The following is a 14515-nucleotide window of genomic DNA, read 5'->3' as shown; positions in this document are numbered from 1 at the left end:
CCTACTGAAATTCCCGCACACCTCAAAAAAAAAAAAAGAATCCTTCCTAATGCAATACTTTTCAAGCAATTACAGTGTCAGACTTGGTACTGCAATGACTCTGTAAACTGAAAAAATATGTATAAAAAAAAATTGTTAAGCAAAATTGATTCATGTTAACACCTCTCCCAACACCACAGATTAACTACAAAAATACTTGATAAAGCAAAACCCAATTACAAATGTGTATGAAAAAAATCAAAATAAAAAAAAATAAAAAAAATCAACCAAGCAATGGATCATGATTTTCTGGTGTTTGATGGAATGTGAGTAGGCATACAGCCTGGATAATTTTCAAAGGTAAGTGATGATATTCATTATTATTGTCTTTTTGGATTAGTTAGATATATCTCATAACTATAATTGTTTTATGTATATATTTATATGTCTAGATGTTATGTGTGCTATTTGTATGTTCCCTTTAGAAAAGAAAATTTAACTTAAATACACGTTGATGTGTCAAGGTAACAGCAGGCATCGATCGGGCACTTCCAGACGCCAACCTACACGGTGCAGAGAAAGAACAGAAAAAAAACTAAGTCCCGATGTGCCTAGCAGATCAGAAGGCATTTTGCTACGCCTACATGCACCCAACATGGAAGTAGGCGTCGATCGGGCACTTCCAGACACTTACTTACACTGTTTTGATCTTGGAAATTTTCAATTGTATACACGTTGACTTGACTTGGTCTATAGGATTCTCATTTACCTATACCTACGTCCCCTCTTGTTTGGACTTAGAAATTTTCAATTGAATACACGTTGACTTGACTTGATCTATAGGATTCTCATCTTCCTATACCTACGTCCCCTCTTGTTTGGACTTAGAAATTTTAATTGGATACACGTTGACTTGACTTAGTCTATAGGATTCTCATTTACCTATACCTTCATCCCCTCTTGTTTGGACTTAGAAATTTTCAATTGAATACACGTTGAGATGAGTTGGTCTATAGGATTCTCATTTACCTATACCTACGTCCCCTCTTGTTTGGACTTAGAAATTTTCAATTGAATACACGTTGAGATGACTTGGTCTATAGGATTCTCATTTACCTATACCTTCGTCCCCTCTTGTTTGGACTTAGAAATTTTCAATTGAATACACGTTGAAATGACTTGGTCTATAGGATTCTCATTTACCTATACCTTCGTCCCCTCTTGTTTGGACTTAGAAATTTTCAATTGAATACACGTTGAAATGACTTGGTCTATAGGATTCTCATTTACCTATACCTTCATCCCCTCTTGTTTGGACTTAGAAATTTTCAATTGAATACACGTTGAGATGACTTGGTCTATAGGATTCTCATTTACCTATACCTTCGTCCCCTCTTGTTTGGACTTAGAAATTTTCAATTGAATACACGTTGAGATGACTTGGTCTATAGGATTCTCATTTACCTATACCTTCGTCCCCTCTTGTTTGGACTTAGAAATTTTCAATTGAATACACGTTGAGATGACTTGGTCTATAGGATTCTCATTTACCTATACCTGCGTCCCCTCTTGTTTTGACTTGGAAATTTTCAATTGAATACACGTTGAGATGACTTGGTCTATAGGATTCTCATTTACCTATACCTTCGTCCCCTCTTGTTTGGACTTAGAAATTTTCAATTGAATACACGTTAAAATGACTTGGTCTATAGGATTCTCATTTACCTATACCTTCGTCCCCTCTTGTTTTGACTTGGAAATTTTCAATTGAATACACGTTGAGATGACTTGGTCTATAGGATTCTCATTTACCTATACCTTCGTCCCCTCTTGTTTGGACTTAGAAATTTTCAATTGAATACACGTTGAGATGACTTGGTCTATAGGATTCTCATTTACCTATACCTGCGTCCCCTCTTGTTTTGACTTGGAAATTTTCAATTGAATACACGTTGAGATGACTTGGTCTATAGGATTCTCATTTACCTATACCTTCGTCCCCTCTTGTTTGGACTTAGAAATTTTCAATTGAATACACGTTGAAATGACTTGGTCTATAGGATTCTCATTTACCTATACCTTCTCCCCTCTTGTTTTGACTTAGAAATTTTCAATTGAATACACGTTGAAATGACTTGGTCTATAGGATTCTCATTTACCTATACCTTCGTCCCCTCTTGTTTGGACTTAGAAATTTTCAATTGAATACACGTTGAGATGACTTGGTCTATAGGATTCTCATTTACCTATACCTACGCCCCCTCTTGTTTGGACTTAGAAATTTTCAATTGAATACACGTTGAGATGACTTGGTCTATAGGATTCTCATTTACCTATACCTTCGTCCCCTCTTGTTTGGACTTAGAAATTTTCAATTGAATACACGTTGAAATGACTTGGTCTATAGGATTCTCATTTACCTATACCTTCGTCCCCTCTTGTTTGGACTTAGAAATTTTCAATTGAATACACGTTGAGATGACTTGGTCTATAAGATTCTCATTTACCTATACCTTCGTCCCCTCTTGTTTGGACTTAGAAATTTTCAATTGAATACACGTTGAAATGACTTGGTCTATAGGATTCTCATTTACCTATACCTTCGTCCCCTCTTGTTTGGACTTAGAAATTTTCAATTGAATACACGTTGAGATGACTTGGTCTATAGGATTCTCATTTACCTATACCTTCGTCCCCTCTTGTTTGGACTTAGAAATTTTCAATTGAATACACGTTGAGATGACTTGGTCTATAGGATTCTCATTTACCTATACCTTCGTCCCCTCTTGTTTGGACTTAGAAATTTTCAATTGAATACACGTTGAAATGACTTGGTCTATAGGATTCTCATTTACCTATACCTTCGTCCCCTCTTGTTTGGACTTAGAAATTTTCAATTGAATACACGTTGAAATGACTTGGTCTATAGGATTCTCATTTACCTATACCTTCGTCCCCTCTTGTTTGGACTTAGAAATTTTCAATTGAATACACGTTGAAATGACTTGGTCTATAGGATTCTCATTTACCTATACCTTCGTCCCCTCTTGTTTGGACTTAGAAATTTTCAATTGAATACACGTTGAGATGACTTGGTCTATAGGATTCTCATTTACCTATACCTACGCCCCCTCTTGTTTGGACTTAGAAATTTTCAATTGAATACACGTTGAGATGACTTGGTCTATAGGATTCTCATTTACCTATACCTTCGTCCCCTCTTGTTTGGACTTAGAAATTTTCAATTGAATACACGTTGAAATGACTTGGTCTATAGGATTCTCATTTACCTATACCTTCGTCCCCTCTTGTTTGGACTTAGAAATTTTCAATTGAATACACGTTGAGATGACTTGGTCTATAAGATTCTCATTTACCTATACCTTCGTCCCCTCTTGTTTGGACTTAGAAATTTTCAATTGAATACACGTTGAAATGACTTGGTCTATAGGATTCTCATTTACCTATACCTTCGTCCCCTCTTGTTTGGACTTAGAAATTTTCAATTGAATACACGTTGAGATGACTTGGTCTATAGGATTCTCATTTACCTATACCTTCGTCCCCTCTTGTTTGGACTTAGAAATTTTCAATTGAATACACGTTGAGATGACTTGGTCTATAGGATTCTCATTTACCTATACCTTCGTCCCCTCTTGTTTGGACTTAGAAATTTTCAATTGAATACACGTTGAGATGACTTGGTCTATAGGATTCTCATTTACCTATACCTTCGTCCCCTCTTGTTTGGACTTAGAAATTTTCAATTGAATACACGTTGAAATGACTTGGTCTATAGGATTCTCATTTACCTATACCTTCGTCCCCTCTTGTTTGGACTTAGAAATTTTCAATTGAATACACGTTGAGATGACTTGGTCTATAGGATTCTCATTTACCTATACCTTCGTCCCCTCTTGTTTGGACTTAGAAATTTTCAATTGAATACACGTTGAGAGATGACTTGGTCTATAGGATTCTCATTTACCTATACCTTCGTCCCCTCTTGTTTGGACTTAGAAATTTTCAATTGAATACACGTTGAGATGACTTGGTCTATAGGATTCTCATTTACCTATACCTACGTCCCCTCTTGTTTGGACTTAGAAATTTTCAATTGAATACACGTTGAGATGACTTGGTCTTTCGGATTCTCATTTACCTATACCTTCCTCCTCTTGTTTGGACTTAGAAATTTTCAATTGAATACACGTTGAAATGACTTGGTCTATAGGATTCTCATTTACCTATACCTACGTCCCCTCTTGTTTGGACTTAGAAATTTTCAATTGAATACACGTTGAGATGACTTGGTCTATAGGATTCTCATTTACCTATACCTTCGTCCCCTCTTGTTTGGACTTAGAAATTTTCAATTGAATACACGTTGAGAGATGACTTGGTCTATAGGATTCTCATTTACCTATACCTTCGTCCCCTCTTGTTTGGACTTAGAAATTTTCAATTGAATACACGTTGAGATGACTTGGTCTATAGGATTCTCATTTACCTATACCTTCGTCCCCTCTTGTTTGGACTTAGAAATTTTCAATTGAATACACGTTGAGATGACTTGGTCTATAGGATTCTCATTTACCTATACCTACGTCCCCTCTTGTTTGGACTTAGAAATTTTCAATTGAATACACGTTGAGATGACTTGGTCTATAGGATTCTCATTTACCTATACCTTCGTCCCCTCTTGTTTGGACTTAGAAATTTTCAATTGAATACACGTTGAGAGATGACTTGGTCTATAGGATTCTCATTTACCTATACCTTCGTCCCCTCTTGTTTGGACTTAGAAATTTTCAATTGAATACACGTTGAGATGACTTGGTCTATAGGATTCTCATTTACCTATACCTTCGTCCCCTCTTGTTTGGACTTAGAAATTTTCAATTGAATACACGTTGAGATTACTTGGTCTATAGGATTCTCATTTACCTATACCTTCGTCCTCTTGTTTGGACTTAGAAATTTTCAATTGAATACACGTTGAGATGACTTGGTCTATAGGATTCTCATTTACCTATACCTTCGTCCCCTCTTGTTTGGACTTAGAAATTTTCAATTGAATACACGTTGAGATGACTTGGTCTATAGGATTCTCATTTACCTATACCTTCGTCCCCTCTTGTTTGGACTTAGAAATTTTCAATTGAATACACGTTGAGATGACTTGGTCTATAGGATTCTCATTTACCTATACCTTCGTCCCCTCTTGTTTGGACTTAGAAATTTTCAATTGAATACACGTTGAGATGACTTGGTCTATAGGATTCTCATTTACCTATACCTTCGTCCCCTCTTGTTTGGACTTAGAAATTTTCAATTGAATACACGTTGAAATGACTTGGTCTATAGGATTCTCATTTACCTATACCTTCATCCCCTCTTGTTTGGACTTAGAAATTTTCAATTGAATACACGTTGAAATGACTTGGTCTATAGGATTCTCATTTACCTATACCTTCATCCCCTCTTGTTTGGACTTAGAAATTTTCAATTGAATACACGTTGAAATGACTTGGTCTATAGGATTCTCATTTACCTATACCTTCGTCCCCTCTTGTTTGGACTTAGAAATTTTCAATTGAATACACGTTGAGATGACTTGGTCTATAGGATTCTCATTTACCTATACCTTCGTCCCCTCTTGTTTGGACTTAGAAATTTTCAATTGAATACACGTTGAAATGACTTGGTCTATAGGATTCTCATTTACCTATACCTTCATCCCCTCTTGTTTGGACTTAGAAATTTTCAATTGAATACACGTTGAAATGACTTGGTCTATAGGATTCTCATTTACCTATACCTGCGTCCCCTCTTGTTTGGACTTAGAAATTTTCAATTGAATACACGTTGAAATGACTTGGTCTATAGGATTCTCATTTACCTATACCTTCATCCCCTCTTGTTTGGACTTAGAAATTTTCAATTGAATACACGTTGAAATGACTTGGTCTATAGGATTCTCATTTACCTATACCTTCGTCCCCTCTTGTTTGGACTTAGAAATTTTCAATTGAATACACGTTGAGATGACTTGGTCTATAGGATTCTCATTTACCTATACCTTCATCCCCTCTTTTTTGGATTTAGAAATTGTCAATTGAATACACGTTGACTTGACTTGGTCTATAGGATTCTGATTTACCTATACCTACATCCCCTCTTGTTTGGACTTAGAAATTGTCAATTGAATACACGTTTACTTGACTTGGTCTATAGGATTCTGATTTACCTATACCTACGTCCCCTCTTTTTTGGACTTAGAAATTTTCAATTGAATACACGTTGACTTGACTTGGCCTTATCATCCCCTCCTCACCCCTATGCCAGAATGTTCGACCACCCTATATTCTTTAATGGAACTTTTTTCAAATTGAAAATGTCTGGTTATTTTTAACTCGTTTGAAAAGCTGGTTAAGAAGTAATACCTGTAGGGTTATGTATTAACTTTAGCTCGAAGTAATGCATACTTTAAAAGAAAAAAAAATTAATTTACCACAAATCAGATGAGGTATTGTTTGAATCCTTCCCCGGCATCTATAATAGCCACGATAAAGTCTTGTTAAGTGGTAAGGGCCATCTAGAGGCGAGAGCAGTGTTTAGAGACGGCTCGTCTGTTAAGATGTGGTTGTTCAGTGACGCGTGGTATAGGCACGGCTTGTCTGATCGTGACGTTGTGGAAATGACGCGTTATACCCGCCGATGTTAAAAATCCCCTTTTCTTTGCGCTCGAGATGACAAAAGCTTCCGTTTCTCGTATCAGTGCAAGATTTCATCTTGTAACATACATCAAAACAACAATGATATAAATGTGGGTGTGCCACAGGGGTCAATCCTTGGCCCTTTATTATTCCTGATTTTCATAAACGACTTCCCTGATAAAATTGTCTCTGAGATGGGTATATTTGCTGATGACACTATGCTCTATAACAGACTCAAAGGAAAATAAATGAAGACATATCTAAGGAAATTGCTAAAAACTCTCGAGGACGCATAGTAGCATGTCTGTAGTAGAATGGGGCCAAAACTGGATGGTAATGTTTAATGCCGGCAAGATTAAGCTTATTTCTTTTAATGGGGCCGTAACTGGTTGGTAATGTTTAATGCTGCCAAGACTAAGCTCATTTCGTTTAATAATTACAAGAAACTTTCTCAAATACTGAATGCCATGACTAATGATAAACTAGTATTTCCCTCAAGATTCTAGGGTTAACATTCACAGACCAGAAAGAAAGAGGTTGTCATGACCAAGATGGACATCAAGACTGTTCCTCATATTATTGTTATTATTTCTCCCCAAGCAACACCTATCTACAACTCTCACTGGCTAGGTTTCACTTCTGCGTGCTCATGTTCAATAGAATCTTCCCTTGGTGAACAATGGTAACACTCTGCTGGTTTGTAATGACTGTGCTCCACTGATATCATCAGAAAAAAAAACTTCATCATTCAAAAATATTTTCTCCAATCTATTGTTCCCCCTCGCCAAACTTTCACAAGAAACACCCGTCCAGCAGAAAACACTATCACTAATTCCCCCCCACTGTTTATCTGTGCCTAAACCTAAACGTAGATTCCATGAGCAAAGCTTCTTTCTTAAAACTACACGCCTGTGGAATGGTCTTCCGTTTTTCTGCTTTCCAGCTGACTACAATATGGTTGTCTTCAAGTTTAATGTAAACAAGTTTTTGAGGAGCCGTTCCATATAAGTAAACAAATTTACCGAATCTCCATTGCTAATGGTTACTATATTGTCTAATGCACCTTTGGCAGTCGGACTGACGTATACCCACAATTTGTTGTCTCTGCTTTTGTATTCAATGTATTTTGTGTCTTTCTTCCAAACCCTTACACGACCACTGCAACAACCTCAATAGCTTCGCCATCCAGATATACTTTATTGGCTTCATGAGACAAAATGCACCAAACATTGATGCTTTTTGTTTTTCTATTTCCTTTTGAAAAACTTCATCATGTTCTGCAAAACCAAAAACAAATACAACCCACCTTTTCCCTCTTCCTAATTCCCCTTTCTGTCTCCCCCCCCCACTTCCTGACTGGTTTCCTAACTTAAAATGTACCAAACATTAATACTGTAACACTTTTCCCTTGTGGGAATGAAAATGCAGACACAAGACTGAACCCTTAAGCTTACTGTAAACTGTTTTTGACTCCTGGTGGGGGCATGAGACCAATGAATTCGTCAATCATTTTTATAACCACCGGCTGTGCTAAACCAACCAATGAAATCTTCCAAAGTTAATATAAAAATTGTCGAATTTTGGATTCAGTCAGTTCGCCGTTAACTACATCACGGACCGCATTTGATTCTTGGCCGCCATCTTGGTTACTGCCAATTACACTCAGGATCTGATCTGAACTATGCCGCCATCTTTGTTCAACATAATGTCTCAACACTTAACAGTAACACTAATTATCTTTATTGTCTGCACGCTTGTGGAATTGTCTTCCATTTTCCTGCTTTCCAGCTGGCTACACTGTGGTTGTCTTCAAGTCTAACGTAAACAAGTTTTTGATGAGTCATTCCATACGAGTTAACAAATTTACCGAATTTCCATTACTAACGATTACTATATTGTCCAATTTCTACTGTACACTCTTTAACCCTTATCCTCGAGTGGCCTCTTGGCCTTCATAAGTGGTGATGCCTGTGTAAAAAAAAACCCCCAAAAACTGTATTTCTCGTGGTTAACGGTGGCTCTGCGGGTTTGTTCCTTGCTAACGGAGTCAGAAACGGCTTCGTTGCTGGGTTCGAATCTCTCGAGCTGCAGTGATAGTGACACCCTGCACTGATAATTCCCGAAAGGATGAAACACTAGTGTCCATAGGTATTTAAAAAAATAATTATGGTGATAATTATATATATATATATATATATATAGAGAGAGAGAGAGAGAAATAGATATATATATAGAGAGAGAAATAGATATATATATATATAGAGAGAGAGAGAAATAGATATATATATATAGAGAGAGAGAGAGAAATAGATATATATATAGAGAGAGAGAGAGAGAGAAATAGAAAGGAACAAACCAAGTTATGTGTTCATCAACAGTTGCTATATTGTCCAATTTCTACTGTACACTCTTGAACCCTTATCCTCGAGTGGCCTCTTGGCCTTGATAAGTGGTGATGCCTATGTAAAAAAAAAAAATTGGATACGTCACTTCCATTCTTTATCTTGATCGCTGGACATTGAACAAGACGCCCGCACATCCCACAGCTCTGCACCTTATGCTAGACAATGCATCACAAGAACTCCTACACGCATCATCTACCAGCACACACGCACTGCACATGCTCATTTTTTTCCTCTAAATAAATCTATATATTTACGAATCTCATAAATCGGTGACTTTCTGTGTATCATTACTTCTACATACGGCATAATCACGTTGACACACCGATTCCCGCTGGATCACCGAAGTTAAGCAACGTTGAACCTGGTCAGTACTAAATGGGTGACAATTTGGGACTTTCAGTGGATGCAACATGAATGCTATTTCCAAAATAACTGAATGCAACAAGAAAACTATTTCCAAAATAACTGGATACAACATGAACACTATTAAAAAAAAAATGAATGCAACAAGAAAACTATTTCCAAAATAACTGAATGCAACATGAATAGTATAAAAAAAAACTGACTGCAACAAGAAAACTATTTCCAAAATAACTGAATTCAACATGAATAGTATAAAAAAAAACTGACTGCAACAAGAAAACTATTTCCAAAATAACTGAATGCAACATGAATAGTATAAAAAAAAAACTGACTGCAACAAGAAAACTATTTCCAAAATAACTGGATGCAACATGAATACTATTTCCGAAATAACTGGATTCAGCATTAAATAACTCAAAAAGTGTTGATATGCCGTAAACAGATATACTTTATCCACATCTCAATTATGATTTGATTCCATTGTCTTGCACTTCTTGTACATAAATTCATTATTCTTTCTCAATATATGATTGCCTACATCACAAGATCTCCAGCTACACTATAACTGGAAATGTTTTCCCAATTAGTAAATCATTTCTCTCTGATAGGCTCATAAAAGTAGTGGTGGATGGGCACAAAGTCCCTCAAGGGTCCATCCTGGGCCCAACTCTCTTCCTCATCTACATCAATGATCTGCCAAAACACATACTTAGATCATTCGTTGGCATCTATGCTGATAAAACTACGATCTAAAGGCTGATAAAACTACGATCTAAAGGCCGTAAATGAGAAAGTTCTCTCTGATTCTCTCTCCTCTGACCTTGAGTGCGTGCTGCAGTGGGGGAAGAGGTGGCTGGCTACTTTTAATGCATCTAATACCAAGCTTCTTTCTTTACATCATCAACGCTCTGATCCCCATCTGGCATCAATTGAAATGGATGTCTCTCGTCTTGGGGAGGCTTCATGTTTTGACAAGCTTCTGGGCTTGACCTTTACTCCTGATCTTAAATGGAGCACATACATCAAATCTGTTGCCAAGGTCTCTGGGAAAAGTAGATATCTCACTACTGATGCAATTCTCTATGTAAAAGCCAAGTACGACTAAGGATGGAGTACTGCTGCCACATCTGGGAAGGAACTGCTAAAAACAGCTTATCCTACCTTGACAGAGTTCAAAATAGACTTCATATCTTAGTGGGGGATGCCCTTTTCTCTTCCCTGCAACCTCTCTCCCACAGAAGAAATGTTTCAAGCTCGTCTGAGCTTCAATCTCTGGTCCCCCCCCATCGCCAATCTTTCGCAAAAAACACCCATCTAGCTGAAACCACTGGCAATAATTTTCCCCACTCTTTAACTGTGCCAAAATCCAAACGTAGATTCCACGAACAAAGCTTCTTTCTCAGAAGTGCCCGCCTGTGGAACTCTGTTCCGTTTGCCTGTTTCCCACCTGACTACAACTTGGATGTCTTCAAGTCCAACATAAACAAATTCCTGATGAACCGCCCCTTAAGTAATCCAATTCATCAAATCTCCATTACTAACGATAACTACAATATTATCCCGTTGATTACTGTACACGTAATAATCCTTATCCTCGAGTGGCCTCCAGGCCTGGATAAGTGGTGACTCCTATGTGAAAAAAGAGAGGGTAATTCTTGTGTGCCCAAATGCTTCTAAGTACCACAAAAACATTGATTTTTTCTTTTCTTTTTTTTTACTCTTTCACTCCAAACGAACGATGTTGCCACTTGGAATGTAACATTACTATTTGGGATCGTGTCTAACGGGGGACTGCGGAGAGTCGAACAGCGAGATGTTTGTTCACATTACATTTAAATATCTGCAGATTAATGCAGTCAGTGAAGCAGGAAACAAGGAAAAAATTCCAAAGTCTAACAGTTAAAGGGAAGAAGGAAGAGTAGAATGCTTTCCGGCATCTAGGGACATCAATAATGAAGGGGTGAGATTTTGCTTATTGTCGACTCTTTCTACTACAACCATTGATCACCACACATTCAAAGAAAAACAAAGACTTTTATTTAACTTCAATCATTGTAATACGTTTTATTGCGTGTGTGTGTGTGTGTGTATATATATATATATATATATATATATATGTATTCTTTTTGTTTGTTGTTGTTGATTTATAAAGTTCATTTTAATATTTTTGTTGACTGTTTTTTGTTTCATTTTTTATTTTTTATCCAAAGCATATACCAATTTTTTTCAGCAGACTTGAAGCATTTTACTGAGAAATTAGAAAAAAATAAAAAATAAATTAAAAAAAATAATAATAATAAAAATGTTTGGAACCACAATTAAATTTTTTTCCCCCTTATAGAAAAAAAATACATTTTTCTCTTTTATTTTCACTTTAAAAGACTGTGTGGGGTTATTTTGAGAGGTGGGGGAGGGAAATATTTATATATAAATTTTTTTTTTCCATTAAAAAAATTATTTTTTTCACTTTAATTAATTTATTTATATTTTTTTGGTTTTTTATTTCGTCCATTTTTCTTTTTTTAAATTTGGAATGGGTTGTGGTTGAGGATGTTTTAAAAAAATCATATATAAACATTAAAAAAAATGAAAACATTGTCTTTTTATTCTTAAAAAAATTGGGATTGTATGTTTTTTTACTTCATTTCAAAGCATATAGTTTTCTGTTTTTTTTTTGTTTTTTTTTCAAATCTTTCTAAAATTTGTTGTACTTTTGGAGGAGGTCATCATTTCCGTCATAAATTAAATAACGCTGTAAAACGGGAGGATGAGAGGTCAACTCGTTAAAACAAACAAAAAACGACAAAACATCTACAAGAATGAAGGTAAAATGTTTAGAGAAAGAACACAGAAAGAAGGATCAAATATGTCACTGAATTGCATAAGCCGTAAAAAAAAAACAAAAAAAAACCTTATCCCCAAGTAGCCTCCGGGCCTTGATAATGGTGACTTCCATGTAAAAAAAAAAATGGAAGAATCTAGGATCATTTAACAAATGAAAGGAAAATTGATGAATTAATAATGCCCAAATTTTCTTAATCTAATTCCTAAAACTTCTTATATCATTCTCCATTTTTTTTCAAACTGCATCTCCACCGAAACACAAGGTCACAGAGTGGCACTAGGCAGATCAAATGATTACATTTTTTTATGGATCATTCTTTTCTGAGCCTATTAAAATAGCTGCCACTTGGCAGGCGTAAGTCGACTTAAAGTGTTCTTGTACGCATGCGCAAATATACATTTTTACGTTAAAGTTGGTTCTTTTTTAACTGTCTCATATCTGTCTTATTTAAGATCATATGCGTTTTGTTTATTTATCGCGGACTATTTTCCTCGTCTTTATTAGTTGTTGTTTCGTGACGTTTTCGCCAACTATTCCTCTGGCCTTTGTCAAGTGGTTACCGCGACGGGATAGGAACTCCGTATCTCCTAACTGCATTCTCAGCAATTACTGCCTTCCATAGTTGTCGTCTAAAAAATAAATCATTAAATAATACTCATCTTAATAAGCATTCCAATTAATTAAATTATATAAACGTTTTATAGTGTGTAAAAACACCAAAAACTTTTCCAGATAGGTAGAAGAGTAACTTATCTTACATAACATTTGTTATATTTTTTACCACCTTTTTTTAATCTCTGTGGATTGTAAAACAAACCCTGCTGTTTCTATTTTTATTACTACTAATCTTATATATGGCATAATCACGTTGACACACCGGTTCTCGCCAGATCACAGAGGTTAAGCAACATTGAACCTAGCCAGTACGAGATGGGTGACCATTTGGGAATTCTAGGCACTGTGTGTGCTTTCCGCTTGTCTCGGCATTTGTATCCAGTTGTCCTGAACCTCCACTTGCCACTGGTATTCAACAATGTCGACTCAGGGGAGGTGGGGCTGGAGATTGCGCAACTCTTGCCACAAAAATTTCATGTGCAGGCACCCTTACCATGGGTATCCTTAGTCTGTCAAGACTGAAGGAAGCCTTGTACTACTAATCGTAATTAGTCTGTCTAGAAATGTAATCGATTAACTAAAATAATATGAGAGTTCAATAGAAACGTTGTTTTAATTTGAATAAAATATGCGCGGCTCTATACAGACTTCTTTCTCCATGTGAATTTTATTCTATTCAAATTAAAACAACGTTTCTATTGAACTCTCATTCTTGACGTTATTCTTACGTTACCTTCAAACATTTCAAAATACCACCGCCAGATACAATGCAAGGCTCTAAATTTACAGCATGGCAAGGAAGAAGAAAAGGAAAATAAGAAAAAAAAAACAGAAGATGGAGTATACCTCTGAAAAATATTTGTGATGAATTTCAAACAAGTAAAATATTTGTTTAATTTCCTAATATTACATTATGATTTGGCTTTCAAGCGCACTTGATGCGTATTTTATTTTATATAAATAATATATTAACTTTAACCATTTATTTGATATTATTTGATTCAAGGATGGAAAAAATTCACCAGATAAAAGTATATATACCGTACTTTGTGGTAATTGCATCAAGTCCAGGGTAATTGCACCAAAGTGCTCTTTTGGCAACCACGCATATAAAGAGGATTTCTTTTTTTTAGTTGATGCAATTACCCCAAAGTAGGGTATACATTTTTTATTAAATGATTAATAATTGGCAAAAAAATATAGAAACAGTTTTAAACGATTTTTATTAATTGTCTGTGATTTCTTTTATTTATTTAATAATTTAAAATGCAAAAAAAAAAAAAAATTAAAAACAGTTTTTTTTTTTTGTTTTCTTTTTGGCTCAACAGTGTTCCGGTATTAACATTTGTAATAACAGGTTAATTTGATTCCCAAAATATATGGTGGAATTAAGAAACGAAAAAAGAATGGAGAGAATGGAAAATGATCTGTATGCCTAACTATATCAGTTTTAGAAGTTTCCAGGCGATGAGAATGGGGGAGAACTGAACATTGCCCCCCCCCCAAAAAAAATTTAAGCAATAAAAAATAATGAATATATTGATAGAAGAAGAAACACTGTTGGGTGAAGGGTGGGGGTAAGAAAACAG

Source organism: Euprymna scolopes, chromosome 46, assembly GCF_053919585.1.
Source record: "Euprymna scolopes isolate OS-2025 chromosome 46, ASM5391958v1, whole genome shotgun sequence".
In the NCBI taxonomy this organism is placed as follows: Eukaryota; Metazoa; Mollusca; class Cephalopoda; order Sepiida; family Sepiolidae; genus Euprymna; species Euprymna scolopes.
This window is presented reverse-complemented; position numbering follows the sequence as displayed.